Below are 16,861 nucleotides of genomic sequence, written 5' to 3'. Positions count from 1 at the left end.
GTAGCCCAGGCTAGCCTCAAACTCACTATGTAACTAGTAGCAGAGTATGAGCTTCTTATCTTCCTTCTTCCACGTCTCACCTACTAGGACTTCAGCCATGCACCACTGAACTAGGGCTTTTGGAGAGCTCAGTATCAAAACCAGGGCCTTCTGTGTGCTAGGCAATCGTCTATCAACAGAGCCCTAGCCCCAGGCCAAGTGGGGACCCTTACATTCCTGGTGCACTTCCATGATCCTCTATGACCTAACTTGATGGCTGCTTGCACAGGGCTGACACCATTCAGTCACAACTCCAACTGCTTCTCGTCACGGTCTCTTCCTTGGGCCAAAAGAGCAGCATTCAAAGCTCTATCATTCTAGAGCGTCAGTTCAGTCAGCACCTTCACTGAGCATTTGAAACATAACACACCATCAAGGCCATAGGCAGCGAGACGCTATGCAGCTTGTCCAGGTACACCGCTTGTCCAGCTACACCGCTAGCAAATCTTAGTTTCTGGTTTCTCAACCCTCATACATACCTCACTCTACAGACTACATTCTCGCCACCAGCTCAGCAGTGACTAAAAATTAACACTGCCACCACCTTCCAGAAAATCTCTCTTCTGATCGAGGAACCCAGCCCCGCCCCCACCTCCACACATGCCCAATGCCCGACTGCGACTGCATTGTTTCATCTCTCCATCTCTTGGACTTTGTGCTTCGCAGTCAGTCTGCCCCCAAGGATACCTACCCCCTGCTCTAAACAGCCCACTCCGTGATCTGCAAACACCACAAGGATATCAAAACAAAGCTATCAGCTGGGTCCCTGCCTTTAGCAGCCAGTTCAAACTCTTGTGTTTGAGTATCAGGCAGCTTATTGACCAGGTAAGGGGGTCAGAAGTTTCTCTCTTGCTTCCAGCAAGAACAGCAAACAGGGGATAGGTACAAGAACTCAGGCGGACATCATTTTAGTAGCTTTTAAGACTGAGAGAAGGAAAGGCCAGAAGAGGCAAAGATGGCCAATACCACCCCACTTTGAACACAAACTTGAGTCTCTAAATGTTTCCATGAAGCAGGGGGAAAAGAAGTGAGGGCAGGAAACTGGGACACCGCCAGATCAATGCAGCCACCCAAGGCAACCACAGTCTCTTCCTTCAAGTTCTTCCCCGCAACTGTACCCCATGTGACAGCCTCCACCTAACTAAATCACCACCCCTCACCTGACCCCTACAGTTTATCTTCCCACACTGAGAAAGGTGGCCCTTATCAAGCCATCTATTCCTAGTAGATTGTTCCAGGGACCACAAGGGTTATCAGCAGAGCCGATGCAGGATGACAAACAGTCACCTCTTATGCTAACAGCACCAAGAATGCTGGCCACCGAGTAGAAGCAGAGTTCACGAGAACTTGAGTTGAATGTCCTTTTCCTCCATTCCTAATCCTGGGGACCCAGATAACTCGGCAGAAACTGCTCAGGTGGGTCTTCTCCTTTTCTGGCAGGGATCTGTGCATATGTGGGTCCCCCCTCTTTGGTCAAGATCAGCGGCTTCACATGGGACATATAAGCCCTGTTTCTGGCTATATCTTCACTGTCTGTCTGCATTTTCCAGAGACTCCTGACCATAAGGTTCTGCTGGGCATGGTGGCACATACCTTTAACCCTGGCACTCAGGAGGCAGAGGCAGGCATGAATTTGAAGTCATCCTGGTTTACACAGTGAGTCGCGGGACAGCTGAAGATACACAGTGAGACCCTGTCAGACAGACAGACTGGGTGGGGGGAGGGGTCCTCCAAAAGGAGAGGGTTGTGGGTGACACAAAAAAAAATCCACTAAAAATAAGGGGGTACAGAGATGGTTCGGAAGAGTGTTTGCTGTACAACCGTGGGGATTTGGGTTCTATCAGAAGCACCCCAGTAGATGTGGTGATGGACCCTTATAATTCCAGCACTGGGGAGGTGACCACCTAGTCAGTGAGTTCCATGCCTTGAGAGACTCTATCTCCAAAAAATCAATGTGGATCGTGCCTGAGGCACCCAAGGCTAACACATTCATATATACATATGCACACATGTATGTACACACACACACACACACACACACACGTACGTTCTGATTGCTAAGATGCAATCTGTATGACTAGGGTACACTCTCAGGACCCATCTGTGGGACAGAGGCAGTCAAGACACCAGTGAGGGCCGTTTAAAACCCTTCTCATTCCAAGTGTAAACTCAGCAAGGCAAGTGTCTGCAAGTGACAAAAGAATTGCTCTCAGAAGGACAGAGCAAGCAGTCTCACCCCCAGGGCTGCAGGCTGGGGGTGTGGGGGGGCGGGAGAATGACACAGTCCAGGGCTGGCCAGAATGAAAGACAGAATGGAAGAGGCTAATTTACACAGGAAGTGAGCACTTACCAGACCCTTCATCTCAACACACAAACCCTCGGCCATATCTGGAAGTAATTACACCCAGTTAACATGATCTGCTTGCCACTAAAATTAACTACAAACAGAGATATTTTTCACTTTTGCAACAAGGAATGCCAAGATGTGTTCTGGTCTGCACCCCACACACACCACTGAATCTGGCTTGAGGGAGGTGGTATTTATCTGCAACTTGGCAAAAAGAGAGGGGGAAAAAAAAAACCAAACACGTTCATATAGCTGTCAGGACACAGAAAGTAAAATAAGATCATTATGGAAAAGGGAGTGGTGGCTCCCAAATCCACTGTGCTGGAAGCCCTACAGAGTCCACAGCCAACCCAGACACAGTCAGTTTTCCCATAAGGAACTTCAAGAAGTGTTTTTAGATTCATTTGATTTAGCTTCCCATTGCATTTAAGTACCATCTTCAGGCCAAGGGGCAAGGGGATGGACGCGGGGAGGCAGATTCACAAATGTTAGTGGAGCCTGGGTTTAGCAGATTATTTTAAAGGACAACATTGAGGGTTTCCTATCCCCGATGTGGCCGGCGCCCTTCAAGCAACTTCTACCAGCCCTGAGCTGCTCGTGAACTGCTCAGGAGACATGTGCAGTTTCACTGCATAAAGGAAGAAGAAAAGTCTAAGAGGAAGTAACCGTTTGCTTCCAGTGTGTGGGCTCTAAAACAGGCGTATGTCTCAGTCTCCAAAACCCTAAGCTTAACGGACCCAACTTGGCTGACCAATATGTCATTTCTCTTTGTCCCCAACCCCACAACTTGAAGAGCACTTATTTGTATTTTTCTGTGAGCTGCCATCAACGATGCTACAAACACAGAGACAGATCGGTGAGGTTACCAAGGAGGTGTCTGTACTGACCCCTGTTTTCTAGGCCACACTCCACAGCCTCCCCTCAAGGTGCAATATTCCCTAGTCACCAGAGGACTTTAAACCAGCAGTGACCAAGTAGAGCATCCACTGGCCAGACAACTAACAAACATCTTTTCTCAAAAAAAAAAAAAAGAAGCAGGCACAAAGTTTCCCTTAAGAATGAGGTCAGACACCACTGTTCTTGGCAAAAATCGAATTTAGAAACATTCTCTCAGGCAAGGGAGGGGCCATGTGACAACCAGAGAGGCCTTGCTTTAAGGACTTGGAGCTATGGGGAGTGGAGGGGGGTGGAGGGGAGAGCATTTAATGTTCTGAAAGAAACTCACTATTCCTCAACTCTGTTAATCTGACTTCTCGAAGGAGACACTAAAGAGAGGTGCGTGTTCTTTCAAACCAACAACCCAGGGCCAGTGAGCACCTGCATGGGGCTATGTGTTTGTGTTGTGTGACCGGGACACCACCATGCCACACGGCATGCTCCTAAATTCCTCCCACTGACCCAGAAGCAAGGGGCTGGGAAGCCTGCCCTGTCCACACAGCTTCTAGAAGAGCCTATTCTCATTTCCAAACACCATGTTCTCTCCACTCACTACTGTGCAGCCAACCATTGTAGGAAATCTAGAAGAAAAGGATGGAGCAGGGAGACAGAGACAGACAGACAGACAGACAGACCCTAAAACACTCCCTCCCATTAACAGCCCATTGATATGTGATGTGTCCTTTCCCAACTACACCTGTGTACACATTAAGTGCACACTCACAGGAATGCACTCACACATGCACACAGGTGCACAAACATACATGTGCACATGCACACACAAACACGGGCACGCACGCGCACGGACACACACACACACACACACACACACTCTCACACACGCCTGGAAACGCATCCTGGGTCTTATTACTGCACAGCCCTCGAGGCTCAGAAAGGGTTAAGTTACCCTCACTGCATAAATCAAAAGTTCAAGGCTGCACCACACCACAGTGATCCCTCTTTACGTGTGACGAGAACCAGAGAAAGGCTACAGTCCCAAGCATCCTGAGTGGGTCTCCCAGGCCCGCACAGGTTTCACCGCCGGGGTCAGGGTGGAGGACCTTTAGCAGCAACATTCATTTCCTGAACAGGACAAGCCCTCCTGACCATAAAGCTAATAAGAACTTCCTCGCACGGCCGAGCTCCGGCTGACAGGGCGACTTGTCACCGGTCACGCAGGAGGAGAACGCTGGTTTCCATTAGAGGCTTATGATGCCAGGTGCTCCTAATAAGGCACCTCAGTGAGAAACAAGAGCCTGCTAAGTCCTGGCTCCAACTCTGGAAGTAATCAGGCCCGGGCTTCAGGGATTAGGGAGGGGCCCTCCTTGAAGAAATGGGGGAGGGGGGTGGCCTCCATAGACCCCTGGCAGCCGCTAACCTGCTGAATGGCTTAAATAAATAAATTCCCAACCATCCTTCCACTTCTGTCCCAGTCACCATAAAAGACTCCCCCAAATTAACACTAGTAAGTAATGCTTCCCCGGTACTCCAGCCTTGATGGATTGCCCAGAGGGCCATTATGCTAGGCCAGATCTGCTTCTCATGATGGCAAGGAGGGTCGTGCCAACAGACCTAATGGCATTAAGATCACAACCTCAGCTAATCCACTTAGCCCAGGAGAGGATGACTAGGGACTCAGTGGCTCACCTATCAGGCTGGGGTCACAAGGGAAATGGAAGGTAGGTAGGCAACTCCTTACTCTATCCCTGCTGCTGCCGGCTAACTCAGTGTTTGCTTCTGCATATTACCATCCCGTCCTGGGCAAAGAAAATGGTCTGATGGAGTTTGGATCTTATTTTTAGCATGTGCGATGGGTGTGCTGCATGTCTTTATGGAGACCGGGACTCCTACTGACTATAAAGAACTTAGGCAGGACTAGAGTTTTTACCTCTTCATCAAAATATCTGTAACCAGGTCTTTTTAGAAATTACCTCAGCAATGCCTTACTGTTTCGGGAAGTCCTTCCTCTTACCTAACTTGGATGCTTCCTCCTGTAATGCCGAACACAATCTGAGCACACTGAAGAGAGTCAGGCCTCAGAGTCAGAGTGGAACGTGAGTTCAGAACTGAGATTCAAACAGGATTTGGGGGAGTTTTAGCCAAAGTTTCCATGCCGACAAGGAAGGGCTGGAGCCCCTCCCCACAGCTGCAGAGTTAAGCTTCGAATAGGCAAAACCCAAGCATGGTTTTTTTGTTGGTTTTTTTTTTTTCAGACTGAGCCAGCATAATAAGGACACAGGGGCTTTTAAGGGGAAACGGTAAAAAGGGGGATTTCTGGTTCTGCTGGCTTGGAATTAACAATGCGGAATTTTTATTTTTGAAAATGAGTTTCTTTTTCTCTCCCTTCTCTGGTTTTCTGTTTTCTAGTAAGCATAAAAAAGGATTCTATCTCTGGAGGCCAGTTGCTCTGTCAGTAAGATGTGACACAGGGTTTCCTGGATCCGTCTGTTCTGGGCCCCTGAACACCTACCTGTCTACTACTCCATCTGCAGGTGACTGGCCTCTGAAACGACCAGGAGGAATGAGAGACCAGAGCTAGTCCCTTAGCTTTAGGAAAAATGAGTCCTGGCATCCTTTCCTGCTTACCATGGACAAGTCCGCTAACCTCTTGGGCTTTCCTTGGCCATTGGGAACGTGAGACTGACATCCCCTTCAACAAGCCAGCTAGGAGCTAAGCAGAACACTCAGCACAGAAGCTGACATGTGACAAGCATTGAACACTGTCCCTGAACCACTATCAGAAGGATGCCTAGGGAGAGAGAGCTCTCAGCACCTAGTGTTCATGTGAGCCCAGCCCAAGACTGCCCGCAGTAAGGTAGTCTGTGTGCCAACTGCACCTCCACCACAGAACCCCACACACTGAGCCCTGTGTACCTAGAGTAGACACCACATCGTGCTCCGCATTTGGGCCTGACCGCAGCAGCAGCACTGCCCAGCTACATCTAAAGAACTGGCATGGCTCACAAGGCCCTGGGTCAATGGGACAAAGTGTACCCGGACACCAGAGTGCATCAGTCTACCTCTCAGGAAAGACAGAGATGCACACTGCGCGCATGCACACGCGCACACACAGCACAGCACAGCACAGCAGTTTTACAGTGCTGAAGGTGAAGGCATGGACAGACTATGCCAGAGAACAATGTCTCGGAGAAGCAGGGGTTGGAATGACACATGAACCTGTACTGTAGGGCTTGTCCTTCTGCACAGTAACAAAGGCTACCAAACGGCTGACACCTATGGAGACCATGCATTGAGCGCTATTTCCATGTGTGGCAAATATTTACACATTGCTCCTTATAATGAAACGACCCCCTGAGTAGGTCCTGTTATCCTCATTTTTACAAGTGAACAGACAAGCCTGGAAAGGCTAACCACAACCCCAGTCACACAGCCAGTAAATGAGAAAATCAGCCTTGGGACACAGAGTCAATACAAGCACATTCACTGTGTATAAGACGTATACGACGCGGGGTTGGAGGTAGACACTCTACCAAAATTAACTATGGAGGAGCCACCCGCTTCACCTAAGATGCCAAACAGAACTTTTAGTTATTGTGGAACATTCGAGAACCTCTCTTCACCTGTCGTCTTCATTTAGCAAGACTCTTAAGTCTTAGACTTTAACTTTCAGTTGTATGTTTTAAAATCATCTCATGAGCACACACACACAGAGGCTTGCACGCAAGCGTGTATGCACGCACAAACACGGGCACATGCATGTAGTAATTGGAATGCTTTCCTTCCAGATTAGCAAGAAATCAAAAGTGGAGTCTGAACTTAGCCACTTAGGATAAGACCTCTTTCTTCAAAGAGTCGTTAGGATTTTCCTACAGCAGGCAGATCTATGAAAGTCAAGAGTTCATTCCAGGTCTCATACAGCTCAATAATGACGAGCAAGTTTACAAAGTGAAAAAAAATACACAAGTCAACAAGCTGGGGATAGTGGCACATGCCTTTAATCTCATAATTTAGGAGGCAGAGGCAGGCATATCTCTGTGAGTTCAAGGCCAGCCTGGTCTACATAGTGAGTTCCCGAACAGCCATAGTCCAAGGCTATATAGTGATACCCTGTCTCAAAATAATTAATTAATTAATTAAATCCAAAATAGACAAGTCAGTGCAGACAGACAGAAATCAAACTGATCCCATCTTGGCTGTCTGATCCTGTAATAGGGATTCCAAAACCATGGAATAAAAGACAACCATCAAAGTGCTCTTAGAAGGAAAAGTTGGGATGGAAAGCGGGGCACAACACAGGTAACTCATAGCCTTGGCTTCCAAAGCAGCTGGACACACCCTGGCAAACCATCTTACTTCCTTACACAGTCGCAGACCTCTCCAAAAGACCAGGTTTCCAAGAGCCCAGGAAGTTAGGAACACAATCATTCACCATCCCAAAAAGGATACTTCCTGGAAACAGAAACGGGTTTGAACAGGATTGGGGCAGATCTGTGAATGACATAGTAGCTGTAAATAGCTACTAAGCAAAGCCTGGAGACACCTGACCTTTAGAACTGACGTCAAGGAAGATGGCTGAAGCCTCCAACCCTGGCAGTTTAGGGATGGTACTGGTACCTAAAGACTAGGTCAGACGGAGCTGGGCCAGAACACCACCGTCCATGTGCTTATAAGGACTGCTGCAGGGTGCCCAAGGCTCATGAACCAGATGGCAAGCAGAGTGCCTGCCCTTACCCATTTATAGCTGTGTGACCATCAGCAAGCCACTTCCTCACTTCCCATCTTTCCTTATCTCTAAAACTCGGGGGAGCTTGATATTGGCCCATGATCCCTTACGCAAACCCCCTGGGAGCTTCAGAAATCAGAACTGTGCAGATGTCAGGCTTATTGGGACCTGTGTTTACCAGCTCCAGTGGCATCTAGGGCAGCACTCTGTAATCAAACACATTAATATTTTTGCAGCAAAACATATGAATATGCAAAATAAAGCAGGATAAATATAGCCTCGCATCAGCTTTTGCCACTAAATGAGTTTGCTGCAAACTTACACAAAACCTTTTCGCTTCCAGAGCTTCTCCAACTTTGTAATCACAGAGCCGGGACTGTCAGCCCCACCCCCTCCTTCAGGGTGAAGAGAAAGTCTGTCAACGTGCTTTGCAAAGACAGAGCATCCCAGCAGACCATGGGCATTATTAACGTGGCTGCTGTGGCTCTCCACAGCTTACCCTGCTCCAAACGGAACTTGGTGGCTACCTCAGAGGTGCAGGAAAGTCAGGCATGGGAGCTCCGACTTCAGATCTCACACCTGGGATACTGCTGCAGGAGGACCACCCGGAGTTCAAAGGCCACAGTGTGGGGACAGAGAGAGGGAGGGAGAGAGGAGGGAGAGAAAGGGACTGAGGGAGGGACGTGTGTTCAGTTGCTAGAGCGCTTTCCTAGTATACTCAAAGTCCTGGATGTGACCCTCAGCACCACCTAAAATTGGAAGTGTTGGTGCACACCTGAGATTCCCAGCATTCAGAAGGTAGAAACGGGAGGATCAGAAATTCAGAAAAGGTCATCCCCAGATATATATTGAGTTCAAAGCTAACTAGGGTACACTAGATCTTCTCTCAAAACAAATTATTAATGGCCATAGGACCCTCTGCATGATCTCTCGCTGAAAACAGCCTCTGCCATGAGAGAGAGGCCAAGCTGAGCAAACAGAGTCCCACCATCCCAGCTGCGATGGGCCAGAACGAGGCTCCTAGGTTCTAAAGCAGGTTCCGGGAAACATGTTGGAAGGGCTCGACCACAGGTGGGTTCAGGGAGCCAGCCAGGGACCATCCCTTGGTGCCTGAACTAAATCCAAGTGGCAGAGCCACTGAGCTGACCTGAGGGTTGGTCAGTATTTGATACAGCAGAGAATCCTATAGAAGATCCAGGCCTCACTTGGATTCTACAGCACCAAGGGGCCGGAATGCAATAAAAGCTGTCCTGGGAGTTGGGCAGACACAGCCATAAAGGAAGACCATGTCTCCACAGGGGTCAACTCTGCTGCTTGTGTAATGTTACTGACAACTGTGTAAGCTTGGGGAGGGTCAGGAGCATCTGATTCAGGTGAACCGGATCACAGACCACATCAACACCAACCCACAGGCGTAACCGCTCCAGTTTTTCAGAGGAAAAAAAAAAGACAGGAGAATCCCATCTTCCAGGAGCCTGAGAGGGTTCCCTCTCTAGATGCTGTCCTTTTATTATGGGCCTACTGGAAAAGATCTAGGGGTCCCGAAATTGGAGAGGATTGCTGCTCAACTGTGTCCTCTCACTGGTCGGCTTCCTTCAGATTCTGTCAGTTAAGTAAGTCCACCTGATTTATCCAAGTGGTGTCTCTGTCTGGTATTTCCTTCCATCCATCTATCCTTCCTTATTTCTTTGATATTCTACCATTTGATACGGGGATCATGACACACAAACCCCAAAAGTTTCATTACCATTGTCTGTCCAGGCAAGAGGTGCTCCCCTCAGGCCATCCCAGGTTGGGATCAAGTTATAGAGAAACCTATGGATGTAATTCAATAACCAACAACCCCTTTCCTGCCTTGCTCCTCTGTACTCTGCCCTTTCTTCTTCCCCAGAGCAAGAATAAATGCCAGATGCTTCGTGTGCACCAACACTCTAACCTGATGGCTTAAAATAAAATGAACCCTGCGGCCTGTACCCTATCACAGTCCTCCCTGTTAGGATTCTGGCCAATTCCACGGCTTCCTGGCATCTGATTTTTCAATCTTGCCTTTCTGTTTGCTCCCCTGGCTGTGATGACTATTCTTCCACTGAACATGTCTCAAATTGATGATAGGTGGGAGGGGGGTGATGCCCATAACAGTGGGAAATGGGGAGGTGGTACATTAATCCTGGTGCCTAGAGGGAGGGCGGCAAAGGCCTCCCACAAAGTACATCTATCTAAGGGTATCCAGGGCTGCACACACAGAGAAATATCTTCTCCCTCTCTTGATGTCCTCGGATCTCACAGCTCATCACAGAGGGGTCTGGCACCAGATCTAGCTGCTCAGGATGAAGGACTCACTTCCACTCTCACACATGGTGTGGCAGCAAGAACTCCAGAATCAAGCCTCACTGTTACAAGTTTATGAGGACAGGGACAGAGTCTACCTCACCTCGCACAGGCTCCAAGACACAGGAATGCGCTGGACGGTGGTGGCGCATGCCTTTAATCCCAGCACTTGGGGACCCAGAGGCAGGCAGATTTCTGAGTTCGAGGCCAGCCTGGTCTACAGGGTGAGTTCCAGGACAGCCAGAGCTACACAGAGAAACCCTGTCTCAAAAACAAGCAAACAAACAAACAAAAAGACACAGGAATGCTCGGAACCCCACACACAAGAGCTCGGAGCCAACAGTGGAACAAGGCTGGAATAAAATGAAGGACACAAAGGTGACTAGATGTTGGGCACTGCCCCAGTGACTTTGGATGTCACTTCAGTTAGCATTAACTCTAAAACTGAGCATAAGAAGCTCCAACAGATGCCAGCCAAGCCTCATGTCTCCCCATTAGGGTCCCATCACATGAGAACCCACAACTCTCAGGACAGTTCCATCTTTTGTGACCTCCTTGAGTACAAAGAAATTATGTACATGGACTCATTGAAAATTCTTGGTTCTGTAAGGAAGGCTTGGGAGATTTAAGACCCAGAAAAAGGCCAGGCATGTGGTACACAACCCTAACCCCAGCACTTGAGAGACAAACAGATGGGCCTGTGAATTCAAGACTAGCCTGGTCTGCATAGCCAATTCCGGGCTAACTAGGGCTATTCAGTAGGACCTTGTCTCAAGCAAGTAAGTTAAAGTTTTTTAAAAAAATCAGAAAAAAAGCACTTTATTTGTGAGTACACGTGTGTGCTTATGGGAGCCAGAAATCACATTATACATCTTCAATCGTTCTTCACATCTTAGTGTGTGTGTATGTGTGTGTGTGTGTGTGTGTGTGTGTATTTTTAAGATGAGATCTCTTGTTGCTCCTGGCGCTTATGGATTTGACTAGGCTGACTGGTCAGAGTTCCAGGATTCCGGTCTATCTCCACCTCCCCTGGGCTATGACTACAGCTGCATTTTGTCAGACCTGGCTTTTTTGCTGGTGTGCATGGCTTTTTACGTACGTGCTCATGATTACCAATGGAGTTTTCTCTCTAGCCCCCCACCCACCCAAACACTGACCTTAACAACTGACTTTCCACCATACCCCACTTTTCACACCAGGTTCACATCCGGAGTTGATGACAGACCTATCAAGGTTCAGAGGGAGTTTTTCCTCTTAAGGAAAGCGTGAACAAAAACAAGCGTAATTTTCACCAAGTCTGTTTCTGAGCAGATCAAGTACTAAGAAGACAACATATCCGCAGTTGTTATTTTCTGTGCTTTCTGGAAAAAGAAATGGTTACTTTTTTAGCTGAGTGCCACTTTCCATAAGGTACAGCTCAGCGCCGATCAGGAAGCCCCAGAGCAAACTGCGGCTAGAGGTGATTATATCAGTTTCCCACCCTCTAGACGGCCCCCCCACCTGAATGAGCAACAGGAATGGAGGAGGAGGAAGAGTGCATACGAAAGTGGAAAGTCCACCCAAGATCAGCAAATCAGCCAGCCGGAAGTTGTGCAAAAGGTTAGCATCCATAACAACAAAAACCAGATTTGTGGGCAATTGGTCAAGACTCAGGGATGAAGGGAGAAAATGATGGGCAAACAGAAAACGCAAACCCACTGTGGACTCCCTCTTAAGAGCACTGGTCAGTGCTCCCCAACCTGTTGTGCAGGAAGGATCCTCTTCTTCACTGGATGGCTAAAAGGAACCATCAGTCACAGTAAGTCTTACTTTGAATGTTTCTGCCTTGGTAGGACTCAGTAGCAGAATTTTTCCTGTGTCTTAGTAAAAGAAACACTACCTACCTTTGGGGAACATTGTAACAAAGGTGCAATTGCAGGTAAAGCACTGGTCCTAAACCAAGCACATCACAAGGACTCAAAAGTGGGAAGGGGGGTTGTAAGGATGAAACCAGAAGCCAGAGGGCAGCCAAGGCTAGCCCTTGTGATAAGAGATGGCATGAGAAGAGACTGAGTATACAGGCTGTGAAACCAAAATTCTTCTGTCTTTCTCCCTGAACTTAACTAGAGCTTTCTCTGCCTCACAATGTGTCTGCCAGAAGAGACATTTGAGACCTGTAGGTACATACAGGATTTAAACAACATCCAATCCCTGCTTCCGTCATAGGCTGCCAACATCAGCCTACGGCTGCACAAACTATGCCCAGTGGGGAAAGAAAAGGCTAAAGTCTGATAACATGGCTCCATCCAGGCCAGAGGAGACCCTCAACCTGAACTCTACTTCCTGCATTTTTCTCACCGCTTTATTATTAAACAGTTACCCTAAGCAAACAAAAGTGTAGACCAAACCACAGGAAAAGGAAAACCAAATGGAAGCCCAAAAGCAAAACGGAAGAGAAGGCCTACAGGCTGAGCCCATGAGTTCCCTGATGTTACGGATAGACACCCTCTCTTTTCACTGTCTTCCGAAAACAATCGTGCCCTCCTACGCCTCGATACTGGAAAGAATGGTATGGTTTGGTTTGGTTTTCCAAGGATCACAAAGGAGCCAGGTCCCCAGAATTCAGGATGGGCCAGGCATAAAGAAATGCCATGCGAGCCAGAACATAGTCACAGGGCTGCGGCAGGGACTTACCTGTGCTGCTCCACAGCCTCGTTGTCCGGAAGCTCGACCCCACACACGCTGCACTGCTCCCCCAGAGGACGGCTCTCAGCCTTCATGCCCACGGCCAGCTCGCCCAGCTTGCTGAACAGCTCCCTCTGGATGAAGCCCTGAGGCAGCAGACCCCCATAGGTGCTGAAGTCCATGGAGACTGCCAGGGCAGGTTGCACGTGGAGACCAGATGTCACTGAAGATGGCATACTCAACACAGCATCGGCCTTGTGGTTGGGCAACACTGAGTAAATGCCCAAATGCTTCTCCACTGGGGGTGCCAGGGACTCCTGTCGCGCAGGGGGCCCCTGGCCAGCTTCAACAGGAGGTGAGAGCTGCTCTCCACTCTCCTCTCTCCCGTAATGGAGCTCTCTGGCACTGGTGATGACACTGCCCCTAGTTGGGGTCCCAGGTCCCTCTTTGCTCCTGTCTTCAAGCTTGTCCCCCATCCCTCCTGAGACGCTAGACTCAGCTGCCCCAGGGCTGTCCTGGCCAGGGGCTTCATCTACCTGCATCATTTCCATCTTTACCTCAGCCACCCCAGGGTGCCGCCCACCCCCTGCCAGTGTGGGCTCCTCGGTCCCTGCAGGTGGCTGAAGAGTCCCTTGCAGGAGTGACTGTCCTATGGTCATCAAACTGTCCACTGCTGCCTTGGTAGGACTCATGGCTGAGAGACCAAAAGAGGTGGAGACCGAGGGGCTCTGGTCTACCATGGGCCCAGGGAGGCTCTGTCCAGCCACACTGGCGTAGCCGCTCTCCTCGCTGGAATGCTTTGAGATAAAGATGTTCTTGAGGTATCGAGCCTTACGGTCCTCTTCTTCTTCGCCCCCACCATCAGCCATGGTGGCCTCTGTGTCATTGTCATCAGATGCCTGGATGGTCTCCAGGATCTTCAGGCACTGCTCCTCCAGGTACTCAATCTCCAGGATCTCAGCTGCATACAGCAGGTCATCCAGGTCCTCCGCCTTGGCTTGCAGTGTCGCCGTGTAAGCATACTCCAGGATCTGCTGGAAGGTTTTTGGTGAGAGGAAGTCCAGAGTATAGTGCTGGCTGTTTCGGTGGAAGAGGATCTCAAACATCTTGCTGGTGCAGGCTAGCACCGTCCGGTGGGCATGGAACTCCTGGCTGTCCACCATGATGACCACGTCGCACAAAGTCCCGGCCAGTCGCATCTGATTGGCCTTGCACAGCAGCCCCGTAGGGTGGCTAGGGTTCTGCAGCTGGATCACACCCATCTTTGTCAGATCCATGATGCTCCCCTGGGCTCAGGCATGGGGCTCTCTTTCCTTCTCTGCTCTGCAAGGTGGGGCAGGGCAGGCTTCGGGGCCAGCAGAGGAGACTGGAGAAGAGAAGACAAAAGAGATGAGCAAGTGACAACTTCCCCGATGTCCCTTATAAGAAAAATTCAAACACTACAGTATGCCTCCACTCCAGAAAGAGGCTGGGGGAGGGATTAACTGAAGAGGGAGTGGGCTTCCTAGAAATGTATGATCATCCTTTCCAACAACCCCAAGGTTCTAAGAGAAAAAACGTTTAAGTTTCCCCACATGCTTTTCCCCACTGCTCTGAAGCATGCATCGGATAAAGTGAAATGAAGATTGCAATGAATCCTAGGCATTCTGTAAGCCCGAAAGCACAGCCTTCCACCACGAGGCTCACAAACTTACTTAAAATTTATGAGTTTTCAACCCCTCCCCTTAAGTCACCCTAAGCATTCCGCTTTCCTGCCCACCCCCGTATTGGCAAACCCTCATCCTCAATGTTTCTCTAGTTCTGGTTCACTGAGACAACCTTAGGAGACAACCAGATCTAGTCAGGGCTGTTAAACATGATGGTGGTCTCCTATCAGCAGGCAACGAGGCTGTCTTCTCCTAGTCACCCAGACATGACTCTTGTCCGTCATCCTGTTTCTATGGCCTTTGTCCTTGCCCTCTTAAGTCAGGGCTGCAAAGGATTGGCAGACCCATTCTCAGGCTATGACAAACACACCACACCCCCACACCCCCACTCCCCACACACACCCAACACACCACATTCTAGCTTAAATCATTTGTAACCACAAGTTCCTCAAAGTTGTTGTTGTGTTGTTGTGTGTGTGTGTATATTCATGCGCACACCTACAATTATATAGCCTCCTTTTTACTTTTGGCCCACAACCCCGCAACGGACAGACCGCTCTAAAATGAGAAAGCAGATAACACCATAGGAAGGTATGTTCCCAACAGCCTTGAGGGTGCACACCGGACTGGATGCCTCCCAGGTGTTGGCAAGCCCAGTGACAAAGAAGAAAACCTGATTCTGAATATGGTTCTGTAAGTGACATTGGCACCAGCATCTCTGGCGTGATTGTTAAGCCCAGAAGGAAGGAAAAACAGGGCTGGACACAAAGGCCTCTCCCCCAGAGTGTGTTATGGATGACTGAGAGGCTCCCGACTTTGAACAGCCACTGGGACACAGGCAGACCATAAAGGGATAAGGTCCCAACCTCTGTCTGTCTGTAGCCAACATTTCACACAGCCTGGGGAGAAGGTGGAGAGAGCTAGGCTTCTCACCCACTCTTCTTCATAGCACTTGCTTTCACCCTTGACATGAGTCCTAAGGACTCTTAGGTACTAAATTCATGTAGAAAGAGTTAACAGTAGTGGCTGGCCACTCCTACTGCCCACCCCAAAGTGGAAACGGAAGGCATCAATAAGGGTGAGATATCCATTCATCGAAGGCTTCGTGAAACATGGTGTGCTTTCGGGAGAGATCAGAGGTTCAGAGAACTAAGGAGAAGAAGCCAAAATAAAGAAGGTCCGCTGGCCGAATACCTTTCCCCCTAAAGGAGTCCTCTGGGCCTTAGGGAAATCAAGGTGCCCTCTCTCCCTAACCCGCGGCTCCACACCCGCGATCCGACCGTCGCTAGGTGCAGCGATCAAGCCGATTCTGGGCAAAGCCAGCGCTAACCCGCCAGAGCTCCGAGGATCGGTGGCTCAACACATCCCTTGTTCCCAGAGACCCCCGCCGAGACTTGCATAGGACTTTTGCAAACTTGGAAAAGCCAACTTTTCCACGGGAGTCAGGTGCCTGGAAGAAAGGGAACAGACCTAAGAAAAGGGGGGAAAGCGAAAGAGACCGGGGAAAGGAGAAGGTCCGAGCGGGCTGGACGCCGCTACTAGGCCGGCCGGGCGGCTCAACCCCCCCCGGGGGAGAAGAAGCACAAAAGCCCCAGGCCAATGGTGGGAGACCAAGTGAGACGAGATCTCTGGGTCCTCCACCTTCCACCTAAGATCGGGATCCCCAGGAAGCCACCAGCAGGGTCCCCGGCCTCCCGCACCAGCTGCCGGCGTGCCCGAGTCAGACACGCTGGGAGCGTGGCGGGGAGGAGGCGAGCTGGTTGAAGCGGTGCGCTTCTGTGCATTCCGGTGGGGTCCGCAAGCTGGCAGGATCGTGCGCATTTCGAGCGCGTGCGGGAGCGTGCGAGGGGCTGGGCAAGCTTGCAGCGCGCCAGGGTAGGAACGACATCCCGAATGCATCAGGTGCAGAGCGGGGAACCCACCATGCGCGGCCGGGAGCGCACAGCGAGCTCCGGCTCCACGGGCTGTTCCCACCGAGAGCCGAGGAGGACCCGGAGCGCCAGAGTCTCTCCGAAGGTTCCCACTCTCCTTAAAAGGGGACATCAAGTCTAATCAAGAAGAAGAAGAAAAACAAAAACAAAAAAAAATCCCACCACGTTTTCTCTAAAGAAAACAAAACCCGAGCGGGTACCAGTCCCCTCCCACCCGCCCCCCAGGTTCACTCCTCGCTTCCTCCGGTTCTAGCTCCCCAGCCCGCCAGCGAATAAACACAAATAA

At 49.9% G+C, this 16,861-nt stretch overlaps 1 pseudogene; it reads right to left on the bottom strand.

Annotated features, from left to right (window-relative positions):
- Positions 1-13,003: 13,003 nt before the first annotated feature.
- Positions 13,004-14,284, bottom strand: LOC114616675 (annotated as a pseudogene).
- Positions 14,285-16,861: the final 2,577 nt, after the last annotated feature.

This window comes from Grammomys surdaster, unplaced genomic scaffold, assembly GCF_004785775.1.
Source record: "Grammomys surdaster isolate TR1022 unplaced genomic scaffold, NIH_TR_1.0 332955, whole genome shotgun sequence".
Classification (NCBI taxonomy): Eukaryota; Metazoa; Chordata; class Mammalia; order Rodentia; family Muridae; genus Grammomys; species Grammomys surdaster.
This window is presented reverse-complemented; position numbering and strand designations above follow the sequence as displayed.